At 34.0% G+C, this 12,849-nt stretch overlaps 1 long non-coding RNA gene and 1 pseudogene across 1 annotated transcript in view; one reads left to right on the forward strand and one right to left on the reverse strand.

The window, feature by feature from the left end:
• The window catches only part of LOC141515008 (uncharacterized), a 130,565-nt gene that overhangs the window by 114,092 nt on the left and 3,624 nt on the right, over window positions 1-12,849 (reverse strand). The gene's annotated exons all lie outside the window — the stretch shown is intronic.
• Window positions 5,755-12,200, forward strand: LOC141510886 (PACRG-like protein pseudogene; annotated as a pseudogene).

A 12,849-nucleotide genomic window follows, 5' to 3' on the forward strand; every position in this document is an offset into this window, starting at 1 on the left:
AGCTCTCATTTCTATAGAGCTCTTATTATTTTATAAGTAGGATAGAATATAAAGATAACTTGGAAATGTTAAACTATTTTGAAAATGATTTGTCACCATGTTTATATCACTTACTCTCCAGAATTATACCATCTATAATTATTTTAGTCCCTTGTCTTCTTAAGGATCTTCAGAAGTAACAATTTTATAATCTCTTTTTATAGCATATTAAAGCTTTAAAAATTCCTTATAAGTTACTCTAGTTTAAATTCATTTAGTATAATTTAAATATATTCCCAGTGCTCTAACTAGGGCAGGGAGACCAGAGCTTTGTTCCAGGGCCCCATTTTTAGAGGACACTGACAGCACTTGTGGTTCTTCAGCAGCATAGAAGAGCTTAGTATCTGTTATTCTTATCAAAAATAATTAACTAAAGTAGGAAGGTATCAGATGGAAGATTAGAATGAGCCCCTAATTTGCCCTCTCCTCACATGCTGACCTCCTCAGAAACATTGGATGTTCTGGGGTACTCCTCCACCCATATATAGGCCTGTTTCATAATGGTGATTTTTTTAAAAAATGTATTGTTGATTTCTGCTCTGAAATAAATCAGGAGCTCTATTTCTCCATAAATTTAGTTCTGCTGAAAAGCATAGAAAGTAGGTGTTGCAAATATATGCAAATTATCACTGCATTCAATTTTTACACCTTTGTTGCATCAAAGTAACAATTGAATATAATATTCTCCTATGTTACTATTTTAACATAAGGGAAACATACCTTAGGGATCAATGCTCCTGTGTGTTTATTAGGGGTTGACTAGGGATCAGCAAACTATAGCTAAATCTGGGATGCCACCCATTTTTGAATAGTTAGTGAATTAAAAGCTTTCTTTTAAAATTTAAAACAAAACACATTTCTAGCTCGTGGGATGTACAAAATAGGCAGAAGGCCAGATTAAGCCCACAGGACAAACTTTGCGAAATGTCTGTCATGGATTTTTGTCAGCTTATGAAAACAACTTCTAGTAAGCTCTAACCAAGGAAACAAAAACCTATGAAATTCTTGAACTCACAAAGTCACCTCATAACCTAGATATATCCATCTCAAGATCAATACTACTAAGTCAATCAATAAGCATTTGTTGCATGCTAAGCTAAATGGTATTCAATCAACTGCACTCAGGAAAGAAATACAAAGTAGAACATAAAGGTAGAACTCAGAGATCCAGGTAGATATTGTGCCTAGGTTATGTGCTCAAAGAATCATGGTAGCCAGGGTCAGTAAATCAGAAAGCTACTCTTACCCTACACTTCACAGATATTCCCAAAGTTATGTGATAATTGACCTTGGAGGGTCAAAGGAAGAGAAAGTCAGGGACTGTCATTCCCTTTTTGAAGATACACACTAGTCACTTGTTCTTCCTGATCAGTGACTAATACAGGGATTCCTTTGTCATATCCATTATATCAAAATACTGAGCCAACAAACACAGTTGGTCAGGAGACAGAGCAGCTCAGCCTAAGTCCTATCTGTTTAACTCTCCTGGTATTTTTACACATACAAACAAATATACAATTAGGCATGGAAAAGTGTTCCATAGCGCATGATTTTACAAAGTAATGCCCTTACAAAATCTCATGAGCTTTTAAAATTTCTTTTTAGAACTACTAAGGCAGCACTAAAAATTTTTCTAGTCTTAAGTCTTTAGACTAATATCAAATAGAAACCTCAGTGATTTTTTTCTTTATCAGTTCAGAAACAATACCTTGCTTCCTTTTTTTTTAGGCTTTTTTTTGCAAGGAAAATGGGGTTAAGTGACTTGCCCAAGGCCACACAGCTAGGTAATTATTAAGTGTCTGAGGTCACATTTGAACTCAGGTACTCCTGACTCCAAGGCCGGTGCTCTATCCACTGTGCCACCTAGCCACCCCTCCTGCTTCCTTTTTTCTGACAAATCCAAGAAAGACTCTTCCCTTAAATAATTATGGCAGTAACTGGACAAGAGTAGTAGCTATTTAGCTATTAATACACCTAGTGCCCTTGAGAAGAGAATTATCACTTGGTTTGGGGGTAGATGGCCAAAGAATCAGTATCAAGAAACAAATGATAGTAAGCTACCCAAGTTTGTCATCAATATTTGAATCAAGACGATAGTTTTGCAGAAAAAAGCTTTGGTATTCAGAAATGATTAGAGACATTTGAAATAGAAGCAAAATAGAGACTCCAGAAACCAGCACAGTACAAGAAATCAAGATATTTCATATATATATATATATATGTATATATATATATATATATGTATATATATATATATATACATATATATATATATATAACAAAGAACAATTACCTTGATACAAATAAACTGTTAAAAGATATTCCAAAAGAAATCGCTTCCTTAAGAGAGAGCCCAAGAATGTTAAAGCCAGCTGGCTTCCCAAGAACAGAAAATTTCTGAAACGGGCAAACATTGTATAAAAAATTCCATATTTTTGGTTAGGATTGAAAAGGACCCATGTTCAAATGAACGGGAGGGATAAAACTAAGACAGTACATTTCCAGCTTGGAATTCCATCTCATAAGGTTAACAGACAAGCTATAGAATTCATTAGAAATTCTGATATTGAGCTTCTACAATCAATCAATTTAAGTACCAGGAGAAACTAGTCACATAGAACTAGAATTATTCAACCTACAACTAGGTTAAAATGTGATGTTGCAGAAAAAGTAGTCGCTCAAAAAATCAGATGTAGTTCATTGCTAAATTATATTTATTTTGATTCATAATTTTTTTATGTCAGTAGTCAATGAATATTTATATCTACTATGTCCTGGGCATTGTGTTAATATGCTACAGATGCAAAAGGGGACAAAAGTTACTCCCTGCTCTCAGGGAGTTCATAATTAGATAGACAAAATAACAAATGAATATTCAGGATAGACAGGAAAGAAATAGGAATAGAAAGGCGCTAAAATTAAGAAGTGTTGAGAAAGGCTTCTTTCAGAAAGTAGAATTTTAGTTGGAACTTAGAAAGCTGAGAAACCAGTAGGTAGAGAGTAGGAGAAAGAGTCTTTCAGGCATGAAGTTCAGCCAGAGAAAATGCCCAGAGCTAAGAGATGGAATTTCTTATTTGAGAGAATAGCATTGGAGAATATGTGTTAGGGAGTAAGGAGTAAGAAGACGGAAAGGTAGAATGGGGCTAGATCAAGAAGGGTTTGAGATATTAAGCAGATGATTTTCTATTTGGTTTTGGAGAAAATGGAAAGTCAATGGAGTTTGTTGATTGGAGTTGGTGGGGCTGGAGGGGGAGGGATGTTACCTGGTCTGACCTGCACTTTAGGGAAATCACTTTGGTGACTCAATGGAGGATGGATTCGAGTGGGAAGAGAATTGAAAGAGGCAAACCCACAAGCAAGTTATTGACCTATTTCAGGTGTGAGGTAATGAGGTTTTGCCCCAGGGTGGTGACAGCATCAGAGGAGAGAAGACAATATGTTGAAGAGATATAGCAAAGATAAATTGAAACATCTTGGCAACAGCTTGGATATGGAGGGTGAGAGATGATGAGGACTCCTAGGTTATAAGCCTGAGGAACTGGGAAGATGTGTGTGGGTGTATATATATATATATATATTATGTTTTGTTTATGTTTATTATATTATAAATGACTTTATGATTATGCTTATAGTATTATATTATTATGTTTATATGTTATGTATATGTTTATATTCTTAATGTGTGCTATATAATATTATTTTGAATATAGATAAACTATGCACTTTTACAAACAATATATCAGTTTATTACGTTAGTGTATTTTTTTACCTTTTTTTCTCACTTCTTCTAAACACCTCCTAACAAGTGGTACTTTGTATGTTCATTGTATATAATATTAATGCAATTTTGATATAACACAAATGATTTTTTAGGAGACTATATAAATTTTGACTATGGGGACAACTTACAGCAGCTTCAACAGTCTCTTTCACAGACTATGGATACTGGCTACTTTTATACTGCTTGAGTATCAAGGTCTTGTCTAGATGTATGACACTCTGAAATGTTAAGTATACAACATCTATATATATTAAAAGAAAATAAGCATTAGCCTGAATTACTATAAAGAGTTTTACTTTAATAATCATATAGAGAACAGAAAAGAAAAGAAAGACATATTATATTTACAATAAGATTTAGTCTCCAATTTTCTTTTGACTTGTCTTTATTCCTTCTGGGCATGTGGACCAATGCTTATTTTCATGTCTGACATACTTCCTCTACTCCCACATTCAGCTGTCCCTTAAGTATATAATACAAGCCTCCCACAGGCCAGGAATTTACAGCCAAAGCAATTCAAAGAAAATTGAGACAATTATCCAATTATTTCAGACAACAAACTCCTCCCTCTATGGAAGAAAACAGCAAACAAATTTCAATCTAAGAAATATAGAAGAATATTGGATTGGTGGAGGTGGTGGTGGTGATGATGGTTAAAATATTAAATTAGACTAATAAAGCAGATTGAGGGAATTAAATTTACTCCTTTTTAAAAAAAATTTTTTTCCTAATTACATGTAAAAAATTTTAACATTATTTTTTTAAAGTTTGAATTCTAAATTCTCTCTCTCCCTTCCTCTCCTTCTCTATCATAAAAAAGATGAGAATTGTGTTCCAGTGCTCCTCCTAGCCCTAGGACTGTGACCTGGAACCAAGTGTGAGCAATGAAATAGAATCCTGCATCCTGTCCCAGGGTCCCCTAGTTGAGATTTGAGAGCTCTCAACACAGTGAAATGAACCTTTCCTACCAGCCTTCTAAGTTGTCCTGGACTGGAAAATTGTTTTACCCCATTTTTAAGGTGGTTCTGCCTCTCCAGAATTCATTTTGAGGCATAATTTTAAAGTTGTTTGGAGAGGAATTTGGGAAAGTCTGGTAAATCCCTGATTTTACTCTGCCATCTTGGCTCTGCTCCCTCACAATTTATTACTTTTTGTTTGTTTTTTTAGTTTTTGCAAGGCAATGGGGTTAAGTGGCTTGCCCAAGGACACACAGCTAGGTAATTATTAAGTGTCTGAAGCTAGATTTGAACTCAGGTACTCCTGACTACAGGTTCTGTGCTCTATTCACTGCGTCACCTAGCCGCCCCTCATAATTTATTCTTACATAATTCAGATAACTTATTTCTATGATAACTATTATTTCTATGATTCTATGATAATCCACTTTAGCCATGGAAGAAAGACAATTAGAATGTTTTGAGCCTCAAAAATGTCCTCAATTTTGCCTAGATTTGGCACACAATATATCCAATTATAAGAAGCAAAGACCAATCAATTCTACATTCCAATACATTCATGCTGGCTTACATATCTACTGGAATAGAAGACTTATCTTTCCAAGAAAATTAACAACAATTATGCAAAGAATAGTTAGCTGAATAGCTTGCCAGATTGCTTTCAGCAGCAATGTAAAGAGAATTGGAACCACACCCTCTGGTTCTTAGATCAATCTCTGTTCCTGTAACCATCAGGATAATTTTGGAAAAACAGAACAATTGGTAGACCTGTAGGCATTATAAAATGACTTGATGAAATAAATCTCTCTGGAAAAGAAAAATAACACCTGGAGCTAGGCTAGTAATACTCTTAATAGATTATAAAACTGGGTGTTTGTTTGGGATTTTTTAGATTAGACAGAATTAGTTCCCAACTTTCAGCTAGCTAGGCTGTTTTACTACATTCTTTTTAAAAATCAGTTATTTGTATCTTAGGACATGTTTTTTGACCCAGTAGCTCAAAAGAAGGCAGGTAAGGGATGACCTGAACAGAGTATTGGGACATTATTAGCTGTAAGACTCTGAGCATGTCATCTTAATTTCTGGTCTTAGTTTCCTTATCTGTAAATCAGGGATAATAACTTCACTTCTTAGGGTTGGTTGTTAGAATAAAATGGAAATTGTAAAGAAATGAGCACATTAACAAGTCCTTAATACTTTTTTTTAAATGTAATTTTCACCATCATATTGGGTTCCCAGGCTAGCCCACAAAATCCAATTTAATACAGAAAGTGAACTTTGAAAATGAAAGACAAACATTATTATTATTCATTCAAAGTGAGAAAAATAGTACTGCTGTAATATCAGATTGTAATTAAATAAAAGGAGGGAAGCCTCACATTTTCTGTGATTATAGATCCTGAAATGAGGTTGGGAAGTGAGTGTAGGGGTTTTATATGATCAGAAACCGGTTTCTCTACACTTACATATGTGATGTGAGAAAAGAAGCTTTCTCTAGTTTCTTTCTTTTCTCTTTGAGAATACAGGCTTATAGTGGACTAGGAGCTAGCAACACTAATCTAAAGACCGATATGCAAATATACTCCTTCACAGAAGTAAAAGCTTTGTTTTGGAAAAAACAAAACCATCCATTATTATTCCAGTTAGGCAGAGGCTTGCCGTGGACCTGCCTATTAGTTGAGAATAGGAGAATTCTTAGAGAGGTTACAAGACCTATCTAATTATTCATTTTACCTGATAAAACTGTATTTTCTATTCTTTTCCTATGTGTTTAAGGATAGAAGGTTAGATCAGAGAAATGGGCCCAAGAAGATGAGAGGAAATGATTATTAATAACTAGTTATAGGAGAGATTCAGGGTTTTTTTCCCCATCCAACTTCCTTGTTTGAAGCACAGTATTTGAAAGACATCATTGACCTCTGCCAAAAATTTATCCCACCTAGACTATCTTATCTAGGTGAATTCCTCCTTATTGTGTTCTTTTTTATATTTGTGCTCTTTTATTTCATTTTTTCCAAGTACATGCAAAGATAGTTTTCAACATTCATCTTTTTGCAAGCTTTTGAGTTCCATATTTTTCTATTACTTTCCCCTCTCCCCATGGCAGCAAATAATATGATATGGGTTGTACATGTACAATTGTGTTTAACATATTTCCATATTAGTCATGCCATGAAAGAAGAATTAGAACTAAGGGGAGAAACACATGAGAAAGAAATAAACAACATAAAAGAAGCTTTAAAAAGTGAGAATACCATCTATATCCAGAGAAAGAACTGTGGAGTTTGAACAAAGTCCAAAGACTATTACCTTCAATTTGAGGGGGGAGGGACCCTTTATCTTATTATGTAATTTTTCTATCTCTTATACTTTATTTTTCTTCCTTAAGGATATAATTTCTCTCATTACATTAAACTGAGATCAATGTATACCATGGAAACAATGCAAAGACTAACAGACCACCTTCTGTGGGGGGTGGGGGGGAGAAAAAAATTGTAAAACTCAAAATAAATAAAATCTTTCAAAAAAAGTGAACATAGTATGGTTTGGTTAGGGATAATATTCTTTGATTAAATTGTCAAGGTTGGTTTGAAAGTAAATGAAGTAATCAAAGTCACATCCCCAAGCCCTTCATGAGAAAAAGTCTACTTCTCTTTAAAATATTCATTCTCTTGAGGGACAGTGGTTAGAGCACCAGACCTGGAATCAGGAGGACTTATGTTTAAATCTGGTTTGAGACACTTGTCACTTACTAGCTATGTGACTTTGAACGAGTCGCTTAACCCCGAACATCTTGCATCTGCCTGATAGATCTTTGGCATTTGAAAGTGACACTAACCTCTATAATATTATTAATATATAATTATTAATTATATCAATGTATTAATAATGTTATTATTAATAATGCTAACATCACTAATAAAATTATTAATTGCCCAGAAATTATGACTCCTGAACATTTTATTTGTCACAGAGGAAATATTTAACTAGATTAACAAGTTCTATCATTAAACTACATTTTTATTTCTTTATGAACAAAGAAGGGTTTTTTTCCCCAACTTTATTTTGCTTTAAGTTATTCTATTTTCTTAGTAGAATTTTTGAAATAATATTGTCTTGGATGAAGTAAGACAAAGTTGGGTTTGCCGATACTCTAGTAGTAATTATGGAGGTCTGGTCAAGGTTTTTCAGTTTCAGAATTAACCTGGGGCAGCTACAGAGAAAGTGAAGATAGAAACTTCTTTAGGGCATCCCTTCTTTGGAATTTCAGTCAATCAACAAGTATTTATTAAGGCTTGCTTTGTACTTTTGCTAAGTACTAGAGATATAAAGGTCAAGGTTCAACCCCAGAAGGAAGGTATTCTTACCCTTGATCACTAGGGTGTATATTATTACTTAAACTTCTGAGATTACATGGACTACTTATGGAATCATATAATATTCAGAGTTAGAAGGGGACTTTGAACTCATGTAATCCCAAAATTTTCATTTTAGGTACTGATACTGGTACAGACCCTTATCACTTCTGGCCCAGACTACTGCAACATCCTGTTAGTGGGTCTGCAGGCATCAAGTCTCTCCTCACTACAATCCATCTTCCATTCAACCATTAAATGATTTTCTAAAGTACAAGTCCAAAGTATCACTTTCCAAAGTGAGAATACAAACATGAACTTCTATTCAATAGACTACTGTGGCTTCCCATTGCTTCCAGGATAAAATACAAAATGTTCTCTTTGGCATTCAAGGCCCTATATAACCAGCCCTTTTTGAGTATTTATATGCCTTATCCCCATTTTCCCCTCAATTTCCAATTCTTTGATACTACAAAAAAAAGCTGCAATAAATATTTTTGTACAAATAAATCCTTTTATTTTTGAAATAGAAGTTGAACATTTACTTATGTTTACTATTCTAATTACATTTTTTATCTTATGCATAGTAATGATGATATTAGTCATAAATATGGAATTATAGATAAGGAATTAAATGCTTTTTTTGTATTTTAAGGGTGCATATTATAGAATTTAATTGGTCTTTGGTTTTCTCAGATGTGATATAATGAGTGAAAGAATACTAGATTTTGGAGGGGATTTAAGTCCCAATCATCATTCCCCCACTTTTCTACTTATGTGATCCTGGACAAATCACTTAAATACTCTAGGTATCATTTTCCTTATCTATAAAATTAAGGAGAACTTAGAAATTCTTCTTGGTGCTAAATCTGTGATCCTTAGACTTAGAACTATCTGGTTTGCTAAATGAGAAACAACAGGTCAGTGAGAATTTTTTTGGGGGGTGGGGCAAGGTCTTTAAGTGACTTGTCCAAGATCACACAGCTAAGTAATTATTAAGTGTCTGAGGTTGGATTTGAACTCAGGTCGTCCTGACTCCAGGGTCAGTGCTCTATCCGCTGTGCCACCTAGCTGCCCCTTGATCAGTGATAATTTAAAGGAAATCTGGGAAATGGGGAAAATGATTTGAGTTATTCATTGAGTAGATGTTTTCATTTCTTAAAGTGGATTTTTGCTCTCCCCCAGTGGTAAGAAGTACCACTTCTGAAAGATTTCCAATTGAATGAAGTGGGGAAAATGATACTTTGGTCACTTTTGATTGTTAGCAATGTCAATAATAGCTACCTACTTTGTGGCTGGCTCTGGCACTTTTTACAAATATTATCTCATCTGAAACTCATAAGAAACCTAGGAGGCAAGTGTTATTATTATTCTTATTTTATAGATGAGGAAACTGAGGCAGACAGCTATCAAATGACTTACCCGAGGTCACACAGTTTAAAATAAAGGCCTCCCTGACTCCAGGCTGGCACTGCAAGCCACCCAGGTAGGTGAGGAGAATTAGTCATTTTCTGACTCTTAGCCAAATTTTCAATAGGCTATTGAATTCTCTCAACTTAAATTCTCTCTGTTGTTTTAGCTAGAGAAATTACCCATCACTTCCTTTCCTAAAAATAGACAGACTGATGACACAGAGGAGCTGCAAGTTCCCAAATGGTTGTGCTTCCATTAGCAATGAGTGACTCTATAACATCTAAAAAAAGGAACTCTCCTCCTAATGTATGCACTGCTGTTTTCGATAAGCTACTATTGTAGGAGGAAATGAAGGACGGGCTTAAAACAAATAAAAGGAAATTGTTGACCTCTGCTTCTGCTTAGCAGAACTGCACTAACTGAACTTAAACCAGGAAGATCTGGGGAATCATTATAAAACACGTTTTGAGTCTCAGAGCATTGACCTTTATGAATTGGTGGCACTTGGCTACCTTGCTAGCTTAGCAGAGTCCTTGGTAACCCGGACTTCTGGAGGATAAGCATTTCTCCACCTTCAGCATATTGGGTTCTTTAAAATGCTTTTTGATTTATTCCAATAGAAGTACAAAGTTTTTTAAAATACAGATTTCTGTGCTGGAAAGATCTTTAGAGAAAATGTAGTCCAGACCTCACATTTTATAAATAGAGTCCAGTGAAATGACTTACCCAAAGTTACATAAATATTAGGAAATCAAAAAGTTAGAATTTGAACCCAAGTCTTTTGGCTTTAGATCAATGTTTGTTTTTATCAAATCCAAATTTTGAAGAGAAAATCCTTTCAGCAGAATCTCGAATAGCACTGAGTTTTCAGCTAGTTCAATAGATAGTAGATTCACCAGTAAAGTCCAAATGCCAGGATAAAAATGTCCTTAAAGATAAAAATCAGTCAAGTGCTCCATGAAAACTTAAAGATATTACAAGGTCCTTTATATACATAATTTTTTATTAAGGATCAGATTGATGTTATTAACTCACAGAGCAATCAAAGAATTTGTTATTGAATCTAAGTATGTTAGATATTTTAACTCCACTATATTTTTAGGGACAAAATATTTAATATAAATTAAGTCTATTTAGATACAGCATTTAACTTAAAATATTTAAATTTTAGATTTCTATTGGGGGAGCTAAGTGGTCTAGAGTAAGAAACACTCATCTTTCTTAGTTCAAATCTGGTCTGAGCATTTCACCAGATGTGTGACCATCAGCAAGACATTTAACTCTGCATGACTCAGTTTCCTCATCTGTAAAATGAACTGGAGAAGTAAATGGCAAAACAAGGAAACTCCAAATGGAGTCATGAAAAGTTGGATATGACTGAACAATAAGAAATATTTCTATTACAATCTATACTATCTCTATGGGCTTAGAATATACGCTTTATTCCTTCCTTCCTCTTAGAATTGGTAGTTCTTTTCAAAACTCAATTCAACTCCCAACTCCTTCCTAAATAAGGCCTTACCTGATGCCCCACAACTGCTAGTAACTTCCACCTCCAAACTGCATCATATTTATTTTTTCAAAAATATATATTTATAGGTCTTATCTGCCGCATCCCAGGCTAGCTCAAGTGGTATTGGGTCCTAGGGTATCAATCTGAGTGTGAATATGAGGGAACTTGGGGATTGGGGCTGGAAGTTAAGTGGTAGGATGGCTGTGGTAGAGACCTGCATTCCTGTAGATAAGGGATATGATTTCTAACAAATTTACACACTCACACACACCCTTCCTCTTACTCCCACTCTCACCCCTACCCCTCCCAGCTACTCTAACTGAATCTAGAAATTCGAGAGCATTCACTAATAAAGGAAGAATTCAAAAATCTGAGTCATGGAAGCCTACAGATAAGAAACACTGACAGGACCTATGAATAAAGAATGTCATCAGATTCCCAAGAAACACACAGATCTGTAGTACACCAAAACAAGTATTACCTTCCAACAATTCTCCAGATTTTGTAAAGAAACCTCACCCTTGCTCAAGTAATAAATTTAATCCTAATACTGTTGACCTGGTTAGTGATCAACCATGGGTCTCTTCTGCTTTTGCTGCTATTTACTTCAAAGAAGTAACTCTGGCAAGGTCTAAGAGAGACTAAACAATCATATACATCTGTATCAAAATGAGGTTTTAAAGAATTACTTTTGATTGAAGGTGCTGCTGTCCTTGTTACCTTAGACTGATTCCTGTATTGAAGGCAACTCTAATTCAGATGATGGCATGTTTGAAAGAGGATTGAATGTTTTAGTACAGTTGGATATTGTTGGGCTTTCTCTAGTCTAAATGATCATCTGAAGCATTTGCTTCCAAGTCTTTCCAAAAGACTAATGGATAAGAAATTCAAAGAGTCAATCACCAGTGCTTTACCAAAAGTCAGAACAACATGGTAGAAGAGGCATGATTATCAAAGCTAAAATTCCAACTTACTGTTCCATCTGCTCTTAAACCAAAGGATTAAGTGGTGAGAGATGTCAGAAGCTTGAGTTGAACATCAATGGATCCCTTTTGAATATGTTTCATTTATTTTGTTAAAGCTACTGATTTGTTATTTACATGATAAAAATTAATACACAAAATTGATTCCACTGAATCATAGCAAACAATCATTTATCAGCATGAGAAAATTTTAATTATAGAAAACTACTGAAAGAATTTCTATAGTGCAATTATGTGGTATTTATCAAACATGATTTTTTTCCTGCTACAGTTGTCTGTATTAAGGACCACAGGTTTGTTTACAGTTTAAGATTTGACACTTATATTTTAGGGTCTTTTAAGCTATATTACTTAAATGATTGCACTAAATTTTCATAATTATCCTGTCACATTTTGAAGGGTTTTTAGAGTTATAGAAATCAGTAAAAGTGATTACACTGTTTAGTAACTCACTGATAAATTGCTTACAAATATGTATTTTTATAATGTGGAATGCCTGGTGAAGATATTCAGAACATTTCAAAATATGAATTTTTTATAGTCTAAAATTTTGTGAAAACATAAATTATTTTACTATAACTTGCTAAAGCTACACATGAATTTATATAACATAAATGTTATTTTTTATATTTCCTCACCTAATAGAAATATGACTTTCAAATTGGGATATTTAAGAATTCAGCCCTTAAAATTTCAAATTTTGTATTCACAAAATTTTTAGTGTTAACTTGTTATACCTTTTTCTCTTAAAATATTTAATATATTGTAATTCTCATAAAAAATAAAAAATGTGTATTTTTTTATCCCA

This window comes from Macrotis lagotis, chromosome 2 (genome assembly GCF_037893015.1).
Source record: "Macrotis lagotis isolate mMagLag1 chromosome 2, bilby.v1.9.chrom.fasta, whole genome shotgun sequence".
Lineage (NCBI taxonomy): Eukaryota > Metazoa > Chordata > Mammalia > Peramelemorphia > Peramelidae > Macrotis > Macrotis lagotis.